The sequence below is a fragment of the Adiantum capillus-veneris genome, chromosome 6 (genome assembly GCF_014529385.1).
Source record: "Adiantum capillus-veneris isolate H3 chromosome 6, ASM1452938v2, whole genome shotgun sequence".
Taxonomy (NCBI): Eukaryota; Viridiplantae; Streptophyta; class Polypodiopsida; order Polypodiales; family Pteridaceae; genus Adiantum; species Adiantum capillus-veneris.
In genome coordinates, this window is record NC_140936.1 from 31306921 (window position 1) to 31320832 (window position 13912).

At 41.8% G+C, this 13912-nt stretch overlaps 1 pseudogene; it reads right to left on the bottom strand.

Annotated features, from left to right (window-relative positions):
* Window positions 1–2942: 2942 nt before the first annotated feature.
* LOC147455311 (uncharacterized) lies at window positions 2943–3573 on the bottom strand (annotated as a pseudogene).
* Window positions 3574–13912: the final 10339 nt, after the last annotated feature.

Below are 13912 nucleotides of genomic sequence, written 5' to 3' on the forward strand. Positions count from 1 at the left end.
GTTTGTGTGGATATTTACAATGGTAGTAGGAGGTTGTGTTGCAATTTGTGTTTCTGTTGAACAACCACATGAAGAGGAAGAAGCTTCATTTGTATTTTCTATAATTGAGCCAAGCGAAACAAGTCATTCTCACTTGGGTACCCAAACTAGCTCCAAATCAGGTGTATAGTGTTCTGTGATCTTTCACTTCCCACGATCTTCAATTGGTTTTATCGCTACATGATTTGACTCACATGGGTCTATAAGTGACAGGTAAGAACACACTTTTTGTTTAGGCACCGATATTGTACTTCCAAAAGTCTTTTAGGAATCCAAAGCAACGTTTTCTTACATTTTTTAAAGAGAGTGGGGCGTTTCTTACAAGGCTCTTGTTTTTTAACATAAAATATGGTCGCTAAATAACTTTAGGGATCCCTTTGTATGTTTTATTTATGATATCGCGATGGGCCATGTGTGTCTCAAGCTTTGTTTCAACTACAAAAGTTGAAGCTCTAGAGGGTTGGGCTATAATTACAGATCGTTCAACGTCTTGGACATGCAATGTTTTGGGTTGTATTTTCTCGGGAGGCAATATTGATTGAGTGATAGGTCTAAGAGTTGCTTTCTGTGTTGTAACACTCCCAATCCCCCAATCAATAGTGCATTTGGTCGATATCATCCACGTGTGTCCTAGCTTTATATTGCCTTCCATAGTTCCAACAGACATGGCCAAAAAGTCTTCAGCTATAACCCCATTGTCATAACGGACAGAAGCATGTCAGATTCCAAAAGCCATAGTTTTTTTCTTGTTGACACCCTTGACTTGGATAGTACTCTTAGATAGAGATGGCTTTCCTAACTAACCCCACACCCCATATGATAGTAGATTATATTTAGCACCCGTGTCCAATAAGACATTATATAGCACTTTCCATTTAGTTCAATAGGGTATCATAGAAGTGTGTCAGAGTCCAACCAGTCATCCTCTGTTTCAACGTGAAATGCATGTGTAACTTCAAGGTTGGCCTCTCGTTGGCGTCTTATAAGTTGTCGATTCTTAGCCTCAGCTTGATCTTACATCTTTTTTAATTTTGCTTGTGCCTTGGCTGCCTTTTTTTGATGGATGGCACATGGCTCCTCTCAGCTTAAAGGATCATAACATCTTTTAAATTTACTCCCATTGAGGAATCCAATGGTTTCAACTCCATCAAGAGTGTCCACACGAATGGTACCTTGTGGGGTGATTTTGCACACTTTATATGGTCCTTCTCCCGCATGTTTCAACTTTTTCTTCTCGTTATGCACTCCATGCATAGAGTCCTACCAAACCCCGAGCGAAAACTTCCGAGCAAGAAAAAAACCGAGGAAGATTCATAAAAGAGAAGTTCATCAATAAGGATCAGCTATAAGGTTTCAAGTCAATATCAATAATATATTGACTAGTTGCATAAGGCTTTCAGCATGGATTCCAAGTCCTAGGTATGTGCTACATCTGCATGAACTATAACTAATATCTGCATGAACTGTTGACTACTTGCATAATGCTTTTAACATCGATTCCAAATCCTAGGTTTGTACATGATACACTGCTACATCTGCATGAATTGTAACTAAGCCCCCGTTATTCATACTTTGCATGGTGATATTCTCTATCTTCTTTCAAAAGACCATAACCTCAATCAAAATGGTATTGTTGATCCTCTTATAATCGCAATCCTTAGGTCTCATTTTTCTCCTACTATGCAACATTCGAATTATGTCCCCGAACCTAACTTGATTGTGGTGAGTTCAAATAGAGGTGCAAAAAGAGGAGTATGCTCATTTGTAGTTCTATTGGCCCTACTTGTGCATGAGGCCTCTGCTCAGCAGAGCAATGGATCATACTTGGCGAGTTGGTGTGGGACTCCTCCCTATTTTGACATATGCTAGAAATTCGTGCCGCCTCGAGAAACCATCAAATGGGCCCTGTGAGAACAAGTTCCAGGTAATCCTCGGCAAGACATGGAGTGGGACAGATGATGTGTCACCATGCAGATGGTGCGGCGGAACAATTCCTCTCTCGGGTGTACCTCTTATGTGTGTCTTGATAACACCACCTTTATCATGTGAAGCTACAAGACTCCAGGCAGCATCGGGGCAAATACCCATTTGGAGGGTTTTGCATTACGCGCACGCGCACGCACGCGCGCACGAGAGAGAGAGAGAGAGAGAGAGAGAGAGAGAGAGAGAGAGGGAGAGAGAGAGAGAGAGAGAGAGAGAGAGGAATTTCAGATGAGACGAGAGAAGCCATGGCAGAGTTGGTGGATCTTGACGAGTTCTACGTGCGATATTATGTGGGGCACAAGGGCCCTTCAAAGTTTTCAAAATTCCCAAAATACCCTTGGCTGTAAAATTAAATATTTGCAAAAATAAAAAAAGTTGTAGCTTTTCATGAGAAGACTAATTGTCTATCAATCCAAGATGCTAAAAGTAAAAATTGAGTTGGTTATATAGGTTTTGGAGATGAATTGCTTCATTATTTTTAGACATAATTGCTTTTTGTTGTGAGGTAATTTGTTCCTAAGGCAATTTGTCACTGAGGTAATTTGTGACAAATTACATTCTAAACACTCAAAAAACAGGTTTCAATTGTCAACGCGGAATAAAGATTAGAAAATCTTGAACAATCCAACAAAAATAGATACCAAGGTATTTTGAAAATTTCTTTGAATAAGAGGGATATTTTGGTAATTTTCTCCTTTTTTCGTGTGTGTGTGTGTGTCTCTCTCTCTCTCTCTCTCTCTCTCTCTCTCCCTCTTTTTTGGGATAGTTTCCTATGACGTTAAAACTCTCTTCTTCTTCTTCCTCTTCTCTCTCTCTCTCTCTCTCTCTCTCTCTCTCTCTCTCTCTGAAAAAAAAATACAGAAAACGTTGGTGATCATACAACTTGTATGGCGAGATGGCACACCTTGTATGCCAGCACATCATTTTGGAGGTATAACAAGCTTATCTCCAGCATAAATATTATCCCCATGCAAGCCATTTGTAGCTTTCAGGTCATCTAGCGAGATCCCATATTTTCCTGAAATGGCCCATAGAGTATCCCCCCTCTTGATTTCATAACTATGACTTTCTTTGGGCTTCACATCTTTACTATCAAAGCTCTCACTCTCCTTCAACTTGGGCTTGCAATCAGTTTTCTTGGGTGGATAAAAAAGGCGAAGGAACCAGGGCTTTTCCTCGAGCTTGGGCTTCTCATCAGCTTTGGCTCAGGTGGGGGAGGTTCTACTTTTTTTGTTGCTTTGATTTCCTCCTCTGGTACACTTTTCAACTCATCTGAATGAGGAGAAATAACCATAGGAGGAGGGTCCACCTTCACAAACTCAACTACTCTTCAATGTAGACCTCCTCTGCATCATAATTATTGCGGTCTCCATCAAGGAGAGTAAAATCCTCTCAATCTCCATAATACTCTTGAATGAGGGTGTCCTCTTCTTTTTTCGCCTTCACAAATCTGAAAATACCCCATGCAACTCCAACTGCCACTGCTGCACCAGCAACTTTGGCTGCAGCTCCCTCCTTTCCCTCTTTTCGACCTTCCTTACCGGATGACATCTTGTCACGTTCTCCTGGTGCTGGAGGTCTCTTCTTCACCTGCCTATCTATGGCATGAAAGAACTGTCACAGTATGTGGCCTGAAAGGGCTAGAGCAAAACAATGTGTAATGAGAATTGTGGCCAACGAATCTCTCTCTCTCTCTCTCTCTCTCTCTCTCTCTCTCTCTCTCTCTCTCTCTCTCTCTCTCTCTCTCTCTCTCCGATAGGAGCGCGCGCCGGTTGAAGAAGAAGTTGCCATGCTAGAGAAAAACAATGTGTGTGTGTGAAGAGAGAGAATACGAATTGTGGACAACGAATCTCTCTCTCTCTCTAGGAGTGCGCGCCGGCACGCGCTGCTAGAGAGAGAGAGGCAGAGGTAATTTTCTTGGGTTGAGATTCATTGGAGAAGCTAGCCTCATTGCATTCTCATCAGAAGCCGCCATGTTGACACGGGTAATGGAGCAATCGACAATGGAAATGTCAGCGGTGGAAACATGCTTGAAACGTACAGAGGGTCGATGAGGCGGATTAATCAGCTTCGGACGATAGCGGAGATCGCGGAAAGAGGGAGGGGTGGGGACTGGTTGTAGGCGAACTCAAATTGGGAGTCGAGGTTGATGATGCATTGGCCGTTTCCCTGCACGCGGAGCATGTGGTAATTTTCAGGCGTCTCTCCCTGCACGCGGAGCATATTATAAGCTATCAGGCGTCTCTCTCTCTCTCTCTCTCTCTCTCTCTCTGTCTCTAGCAGCGCACACCGGTCCAATAGCTCAAAGGGGCGATTTGGAGTGTGTATGCAACATGTATGTATTGGGAGAGAGATCCGTTGATGCAGGTCGAGCGATGCAACATGGAGAATGGTAGGTACGTGCGCGTAGAGCTAGGGTGACGGCAGACTTATAATATTTGTTTTTCATAGGTGGCCATTACTATCAGTTTGAGGATCTTACTGCCAGTCTCCTTGTTTCTCAGCATATACTTCATGTCTTGCTTATTTCCTTCCAATGTAGCCCGTAGGAAAGCAACCATGAGGCATCTCGAGAAGTTGCGCATCGGTGTTTTCAAATCCCTGAAGCACACATAATGGATGTCCAATACTCAGAGTACGCTGTTGAACTCTAATTTTCCGATTGCAGCAACGATAGCCCTGGTTTCTGCAATACCGGTACCCATATTGTGTGAGCAATGTTAAGTGGTTTATTATGATCCCGCCCTCATTGCGACTAGCAGGTGCAGCTAGCTGATGAGAATTGAAGAATGGGAAGCCTAATCCGTTTATGCTCCCTCCCGGGCGTGCATTGGTAGAGAGAGAGAGAGAGAGAGAGAGAGAGAGAGAGAGAGAGAGAGAGAGAGAGAGAGAGAGAGAGAGAGAGAGAGAGATAGATAGATAGATAGATAGATAGATAGATTTTATTATCGTCCTCGGAGGTCAAATATGACCTATGGGACCAAAGTTACATGTGATGTAGTATGTGTATGGCTGATGAGTGACTCTCGATGCTCCAAAATTGTAGTGATGAGAGTCGCAATGGAGAGCCCACACTTTGGTTGGGAGAGGAAAGTGTGTAGGTCTAAGTTATGGCTGAAAATGTGAGAGAAGCAAGAGTATCGGATGTGATCAAAAGCTGAGCACTCTAGTAGTGTGTGGTACTCAGACTCTCGAACTTGTAGTGAGCATAATGTGCACAATCGATTTGACTCTTCTCCATTGCCCCAACGCCCTATCTCGCATCGAAGGAAATGGGAGCTAAGCCGCATTGCTGCGATAGTGCGTATCGCGGACAAGGGAATAGGCTCAAGCATGTAAGTGTGAGTACGGTTTCCTCTCTCAGCGAAGAACATGGTTTTGTAGTTGGGGGCAATATAGGTGGTGTAATGTATGAAGCGTGACCCACCGGATTTCTCCCAAGCCGTAATACATTGGCGTTGTAGAAAAGCTTCATTCACTTGAGAGTCAATTGAAGCATCATGTAGCAAGTGTAATGCATCCCATCTCCCAAACCACTTCTTTATGTCTTGCATCCATCCCGTGCTCAAGATCTTGCTTTTATGCGTCTTTTGAACTTTTTTGCTTGCTTCCCATGCAATTGTAGGAAGTCGATGTGAGGGGTTTTGACGCATCTTTATCATATACTCCACAACCCTTTCCATGCCCATAACCTCAATTGGAAGAGATCCCGACTCAAGAAGTAGGAGCATACATGGTGTTTGTGTCTTAACTTGGAGAAAGTTTGTAAGAAAACGCTTTTGGACATTCTCAAACTCTTTCCAAGTAGACTTTGAGATGCTCCCACCCCACACTTCAACTCCATAAAGAAGAACCGGTGTCACCAATGCATCAAAAAGATACTTCTTGAGAACCCAACACTTGATGTTTCCCGCATTACACATGTTCTCAAATGCATAATATGCTCTCTTTCTCGCTTCCAAAGGACGCATAGCACATTCATGCCACTTGTGATTGGATGGAACCTCAAGGCCAAGGTACTTAAAGCTCTCAACAACTTCAAGTGTCTCGTTGTTGTACACAATGCATGGCTTCTCCTTATGGTTGGTTTTCACAAGAATAACCTTTGTTTTGGATTCATTTACAATCAGCCCACTATGCAAGCAAAAGTTCTCAAGGACAACCATAAGCTTTTTGGCATCTTCTAAAGTGTGTGCTAGAAGGCACTACATCATCCGCATACAACAAAAGCATGATTACCGCATTGCAAATAGTGACCTCTTCAATGCCTTCTTCTTGCATAAAGTCAAGTACCATTTGTTCCAATTGATCGATGCATAGACCAAAGAGAGTTGGTGACAATGGACATCCTTGTTTAACCCCAATAGTGCTTACAAAAATTTCTGAAATTTCTCTTCCCATGTGCAATTGACAAATCACCTTCTCATAGATTCGAGAAACCGCAAGCATAAACTCACATGGCACTTGGAGTTCTTCCATCCTTCTCCACAAATTGTTACGTGGAATCATATCAAAGGCTTTCTTAAAGTCCACAAAACAACAATACAATCTCTTGCCTTTCAACCGACTTTCCTCCATGAGAACACGAAGAGTGACAAGATGATCAATGGTGCTATGGCATCGACGAAAACCCGCTTGTCCCTTCGCACGCTTGTCATTCTCTTCAGCCCAATCACTCAATTTCATCTCCATTATGCACCCAAACAACTTTTCCATAAGAGACCCAATCATTATAGTCCGGTAGTTGCTTACATTCTTTACATCCCCTCCTTTATGCAAAGGCTTAACCCAATTAGTACTCCAATCATAAGGCATACCATGTTGAAGTGCAAGGTTGAACATATCACACATCCACTCATGGGTAAAATCTTCCGTCCATTTGATCATCTCCGGCTTGATACCTTGAAGATCTCCTGCTTTGCGAGTGGCCAACTTTTCAAGCCCACCGCATACATCCTCAATAGTAAAAAAAGACGGCATACATGGGAGTGAACCATAAAATGGTATTTTTTCAGTATTTGCTTGCTCATATAATTGCCTACAATGTGTGTACATATCCACTAGACTCAAGTTACCAAAATTCTCAACCCGCTTGCCTCTCAAGTTTCTCCAAAATCTTCCACATGCATGTGCCTTTTGTTGGACTTGAATCACATATAATTTTCATGTGCCTATTCTCACATGTAATCTCGCTATATCATTGAGAAGTATCTCTTGGGATTCACTATTTATTAGCTTTTTCTTTTTAGACATACTCGTGATATTCTCTCCACACTTCCCCAAAATCTATTTTCTCACCCTCAAATTTAAAATTTAGAGGTAAATCTCAAAATTTATATGTGGGATCACTACGTTTTTTTGAGCACTTACTGTAAATGAAACATCGCATACCTTGCATCCTAAAATTTAGAGTCTTCAAAATTTAGGTTCAATAAAGCATTTTAGCGTTTTCAAATGGTCTAGACCTCCATTAACCCATCTTGTCTAAGCGTAGCTACATTTGACAATGATTAAGAACATTACCATTTAAGGACCACAGTGTTGCCACAAGCTTGTCTAGATGAAGCTGCTCGTGCAAATATGACGATGGCCATGCTTCAGAGTGTTATGTACAATGCCTACCTTAAGTGTAAAGACAACCAATGGGCTCGGTATGCAAGATCTAGCCGAGATATTATTTAATCAATCATCGGTTGCCTTGACTTATAGAAATTTGGTCGATCTCACTCATTCCTCGATGGCAGAAATGGGTTTGCAAAGTCGAGAAATGAATAGGTCAAATATGAGGAAGAAAAGTGTGAAAAGGAAGAGGTTAATATTTTGTGGATGCACATGTGGTACTGGTGGAAGATAGCCATAGGCTTGAGTTTGTCAGTAAATCCATTGATGGGGGAGGGTATGCAATTGCACATAGAATAAACAGATTATTGGCCTGAGGTAAACGTTGGAAATATGGTATGGGAAATTGGAGCTGAACTAGGATGTAAGACCACAAGCATGGGGTTGTCGCACCTTGTTCTTGGCACCACATAAAATATCCGGCATCCAAGTCGACCCTCCATGAACCCTAGGGGGTTGTAGAGGGTTGTTTATGGCTTTGCACAACACAAGCAACATGCATACGTGGAAGATTCATGACATGGAGGTGCAAGTTTGAATCAGGCCATTAGAGCACCAAATAGAGTTCCTAGTGCATTCTGGCAGAAATATAAAGATGGAAAGATTATAAAGTGGCGAGTAAAAGTGACGAAAGTATTTTAGACTAGAGTTGATTTGGGCAACTACATTACAATGTGCTCCATTGGTCTAGTAGTTCTCATTCGCTCGGTTTCTTCTCCGCTCGGAAGCACTCGTTCGGATATTGGGATTACTCCATGCATAAGGACTTTATCCCCAACTTTGATATACTTGTTCTTTAAATGACAGCCAAACCATTTCTTTCTCCTATCTTTCTCCACAAGTGCATTTTGCACAACCAATTGTCTTTCTTCATCTAACCTCTCAAGGATATATAAGCGCTCAATTAAAGGGTTACCATCCCAACCTTCTTGTGAAGCTACCCGCTGCAGACTAGGAATTACAAACTCCCATGGCATAACTTCTTCTTGGCCTAATACCATTTTGAATGGTGTACAATTAATAGCCACTTTGTAAGAAGTATGATAAGCCCATAGAGCTGATATCAGCTTCAAATCCCAATTTTTGCGATGAGCTTTCACTGTTTTGGTCAAGTTAGAAATTAAGGTCTTGTTAGTGTTCTCAATTTTGGCCATTTTCTTGTGGATAATAAGACGTGGACTTATGGTGGACTATCATGAAGTTTGTAGTGAGTTCCTTTATCAATGCATTTTTAAAATGAGTACCATTATCACTCAAAATCTCAAAGGGATAACCAAATCATGTAGTAATATTCTCAAAGAGAAACTTGGCAGTTGACCTTGCATCAGCGTTGCGTGTCACCCTAGCTTCCACCCACTTTGTCACATAGTCAGTGGCAACAATAATATATCGAGATTGAGTGTTACAAGCTGCTAGACTAATGGGGCCTACAAAGTCTAAACCCCATTTTTCAAATGGTTGAGTCACTTTAATAGGATGTAAGGGTATCTTATCCTTTCGTTGTGTGATCTTATAACGTTGGTATTCATCACACCCTTTTGCAAAAAGTGATGAATCTGTGAATGAGGTAGGCCATCAATAGCCTGATTGCAACACCTTTCTAGCAGTTAATTCCCCTGAGAAATGTCCTTTGGCTATACCCATGTGGGCTTCTTGCAGTATGTATAAATACTCATCCTCACAAGCACAACGTCTTAGGATATTGTCCTTCCCTAGCTTGTAGAGAGTTCTTGCAATTAGAGAATAAGGTTCACATTCCTTTAACATTTTTAAGCTACATCTTTACGAAGCTCTTTGGGTGGAAAACCATTAACTATAAAGTTCACAATCTTCTCACTCCATTCAGGCATGGTCTCGACTAGGAATAAGGAAGTATCGGACAATTCATCATCGATTCCAGTAGGAGCTTCACCATTGGGTATGCGAGACAAATGATCCTCCATTACATGTCTTTTACCGGGTCTCACCACAACGGTAAAATCAAACTCAATAAGAATTAACAACAATCGTGTAATTCTTCCCCTGGAACAAGATTTATTTGTTAGATATAACAATGCTTGATGATCCACATAGAAAAAAAACTTGTTGTTGGCAAGAAAGTAGTAGCGAAATTTCTTCACTGCATAAATCATAGCTGAACCTTCTTGCTCTGTAGTGGTCTAGTTTCTCTCAGCATCATTTAATTGAAGACTTGCAAAGCTAATGGGGTAGTCAAATTTATGTTCTCCTCGTTGAACTAGAACACACCCAATAGCAAAGTTTGATGCATCAATATGCACATGGAAAATTACATTCCAATTGGGCACTAGTAGAATGGGAGCACTTGTTAAGGTCTTTTTTAATAACTCATAAGCATGGTCACACTCCGTGGTCCAGTGGAACTCAATAAGAAGTTTGTATTATGGGCAAGCTATCTCGACAAAGTTTAAAATATACCGCCGGTAATAACCAACATGGCCCATGAATCTTTGAACTCCTTTATAGTTTGTAGGTGGCTGTAAATTAGAAATGGCTTTAATTTTGCTCTCATTTGTGGAAATCCCATTTTTGGACACTATATGCCCTAAAATGACTCCATGTTTAACCCAAAATTGACATTAAAAAGGGTTTAATGAGATGCGATACAATCTGCACTTTTCAAAAACTTTCCATAAACATGCTAGATGTTCTTCCGAGAGGAATAAACACAAAGGTCATCTAAGAAAGCTTCGCAAAACTCCCTCAAATATTTCTCTAAAAGCAGCGTTTATTAATCTTTGGAAGGTAGCAGAGGCATTGGTTAAGCCAAAAGCCATACCACAAAATGCGAACACTCCAAATTCGGTTATAAAAGTAGTTTTAGCTTGGTCCTCTAGTGTAATTGTGGTTTGATTGTAGCCAGAGTACCTATCTAAAAACACAAAATGCAAACACTCCAAATTCGGTTATAAAAGTAGTTTTAGCTTGGTCCTCTAGTGCAATTGTGATTTGATTGTAGCCAGAGTACCCATCTAAAAAGCTGTAAGCTTCCTTCCCTGCAACTCTTTCAAGAACATGTTCTGAATATGGCAAGGGGTAATGGTCTCTGCTAGTGGACATTGACCTTCTTGAGATCCACACACACTCTGAGTTCCTTATTCTTTTATGGGCACAATAACTATTGGAGATACCCATTATGAGTGCTCAATAGGGTATATGAATCCACATTTGGCAAGCTTTTCAATTTCTTCTTGAACAATCTTTGCATACTTAGAATTCATTGGGTAGGGTCGTTGATGGGCTGGTTTAGCCATGCTATTCATGGGAATTGTGTGTTTCACCATGGAAGGTGGAACACCTTTCATATCATGATATGTCCAAGAAAATATATCCTTGAATTCATTGAGAAGTTCTTTAAGTATCTACTCATCAGTCTCTGTCAGATCTTGGGTGATCAAAATAGGTTTGGACTCCTCTCCTGGGTCTGCTAACTCTATTTCCTTATTCCATCGATAGGTGTTCTCTGGGTCTTTATATACACAACCTTACATTCCTTTGTGGTGTAGGATTTGAAATGATCATGTGCAAGATGTAAGTCTATGGGATCTTGTTGCTCTCTGGACTATGATTTCTCTTCCGCTTCCTTTTGTTGTTGAGCTAACTCTCGATTTTGTCGTCTCCTTACGGTACGACTCAACTTTGGCTTCTCTATAGCCTCTAACTGTGCACTGTCAGTGGGTTGTGGAATTCACCACATGACGCTTTGAAGGTATTCACCCCAGTTATCTACCAACTTCCGATGAGCATCACATGCCCCTATATAATTAAGCCATTCTACGATAGATTTCTTTTCATTTATTCTAGCACGCACATTTGCTCAATATTGTCACCTCTTATATCTCTTACTCTTCTTGTCTAATTTTTGATTATGGGATCTCTAGTGAAGAGTCACTAGATGAATCACTACTTGTGTCTTCTCCTTTCCCGGGATAGATTGTCATACCGGGTACCACTAGGCCTTGAAAGGTTTGTCCCCAAATTTGCACCAAGATTTAACTCAGATTCTTTGTGGCTCTCTATGGGCTGATCCTTAGTGGTCGCTACTTCTAGAGCACTCGATTGCTCGCCTAGCATGGATGTAGGGGCCTTCACCTTTAGTTCTCTCTATTGCTCTGCCTTGCGTAGGCTCTTGGTTTCCTTTTCCCTAGCCACAATGATATATCACTCAACCTCTTGCACTTCGACAAGGCTTCTACCATCAGTTAATATAACCTTGGAGGTAAATAGCTCTGAAGAGTCAAGGGGTGCAATGAATGGAGTATTCACATGCACACTCTCTAGGAGCATGGGGTCTACGTTGGTCATGAATGGTAAATTTACTTCCCCACCCCCTTCATTCACATTGTTAGCTGCATGTTTGGAGCGAGTGGCTCTATTAAATATCTCCTTCAAGCGGCTAAGCACGCTCGATCCGAACCGTGGGCCCATAGCATACATGTTTTGGATTGAATTATTGGGATTAGGAATCAAGTAATCTTACATGATGTCGTATGTGAAGAGTCACTAGATGCAATATGTGGGTCCTGAGTGGTACTACCTTGGAGTTCCTACTGAGGGCCTAGAGCCTTATGTGGAGGTGCCCGCGTAAATGGAGATACTCTCTATGTGATCGTCCTCTAGCACACGACCAGAGCATAGGTGCATGTGACCTCAATAATCTAGAAGTGTTGGCGAGTGCCCATGAAGGCTGCTCACCTAGTTTTTTGAGCGTTTGCAACCCAAATTTACTCTCAATTTTTTTGTTTTTTAGGTCCTTTTTTCTAACCAAGCCACTGAATATGGCATGTGATAGCTTAAAACAAGCTTCTTGATTAGAGGGATGTGCCGTGCTTTACAACCCTCGACTCGGTCACCTAAAGTCCTTAAATACTAAAAATAGTATTTTCCTAATCGAGGAGAAGGCTAAAATTAGTAAGTGCAAAGGGTAAGTGTGAAGGAAAAGGTGGAGGACTTGAGGAACTTGTTCCACATGCTATCCCTCCACTTGGGTCCTAGTCTTTATATAGATAGTAGTGTCTATACTATATCTTAAGACTGAGGACTGAGGCCTGGGCCTAAGCTTGCTTGGGGGAAGATCCTGATCCCTTCCTTCTAAAATGAGATTTTTTCTTTTTTCCTTTTCTTCTTGGTCTCAAAATTTTTGAGCCATTTTTGGTAATTTTTTTAATAAAAATTTTCCTGTGGATACTGCTGCGTGCGGCCCGTGGGGTCGAGCTCATGCGCTCACACAACTATCCATGGCAACTCTATCTAACCTGCTACAACTAACAGAATTAACACAAATTATCTTTGCTAACACTAATTACCTCTGCTCACACACTGTCTATCACAGTAAACTACACACAATAAACCTTCTCACTGTCTACTATACTGCTCATTGTCTACTGCACATTACAGAACTAAACACTAACTTACAGACCTGCTAACACCTGCACATTACAGAATTTAGCAGATCCAACAAAAACCTGCATATTTCAACACTTAACAAATTCTAACAAATCCTACTAAACCTGCACATTACAACCACTAACAGATCTAAACAACTCAGACAAAAGCTGAAAACAGATGAAAAAATGTCTTCAAGAGGTAGTAGCATTGAGTGCTCCTCAAGCTTAGTGCAAGGAAGTCCCCGGCAATGATGCCAAAAATGTGCACTTTGTCGCACGTGTTAGAGGCCGGGAACTTGCCAAAACACCATGTGAGAGCCACGAATGGCTGCAAGCACACAACTGTCTAGCAAGCTCAAAGGGGCAATGGTGTGTCCCTCACCACTCAATGCTTCCGTCATGAAGGATCTTGTGCCGCAAAGAAGAAGAAGCCTCCGCCACCGCCGCCACTATGCTCAACCGCCTCGTCGTCGTAATGCTCGATCTCTCTCTCTCTCTCTCTCTCTCTCTCTCAAGCATACACACACACATACACACGTTGTGAGTGGGATGAAAACACACACAACGCCTCTATAACGACCCGACACACACTCTTGGGAAGATACACACACACACACACACACACACACACACACACACACACACACACACACACACACACTATGGGGCACCACTCGGCTTACACAACACACCTGGCCGAAACAGGGAACACACCTCTGGAGTGAGAGGAGAGAGACTATCCACTTGCCCACTCCACACACACACACACACACACACACACACACACACACACACCCAAAAAAATCAGCTCAAAAGAGGAGAATTTCTGATGTTTAGATACAAATGAGCTTGGGCCAACACCAATG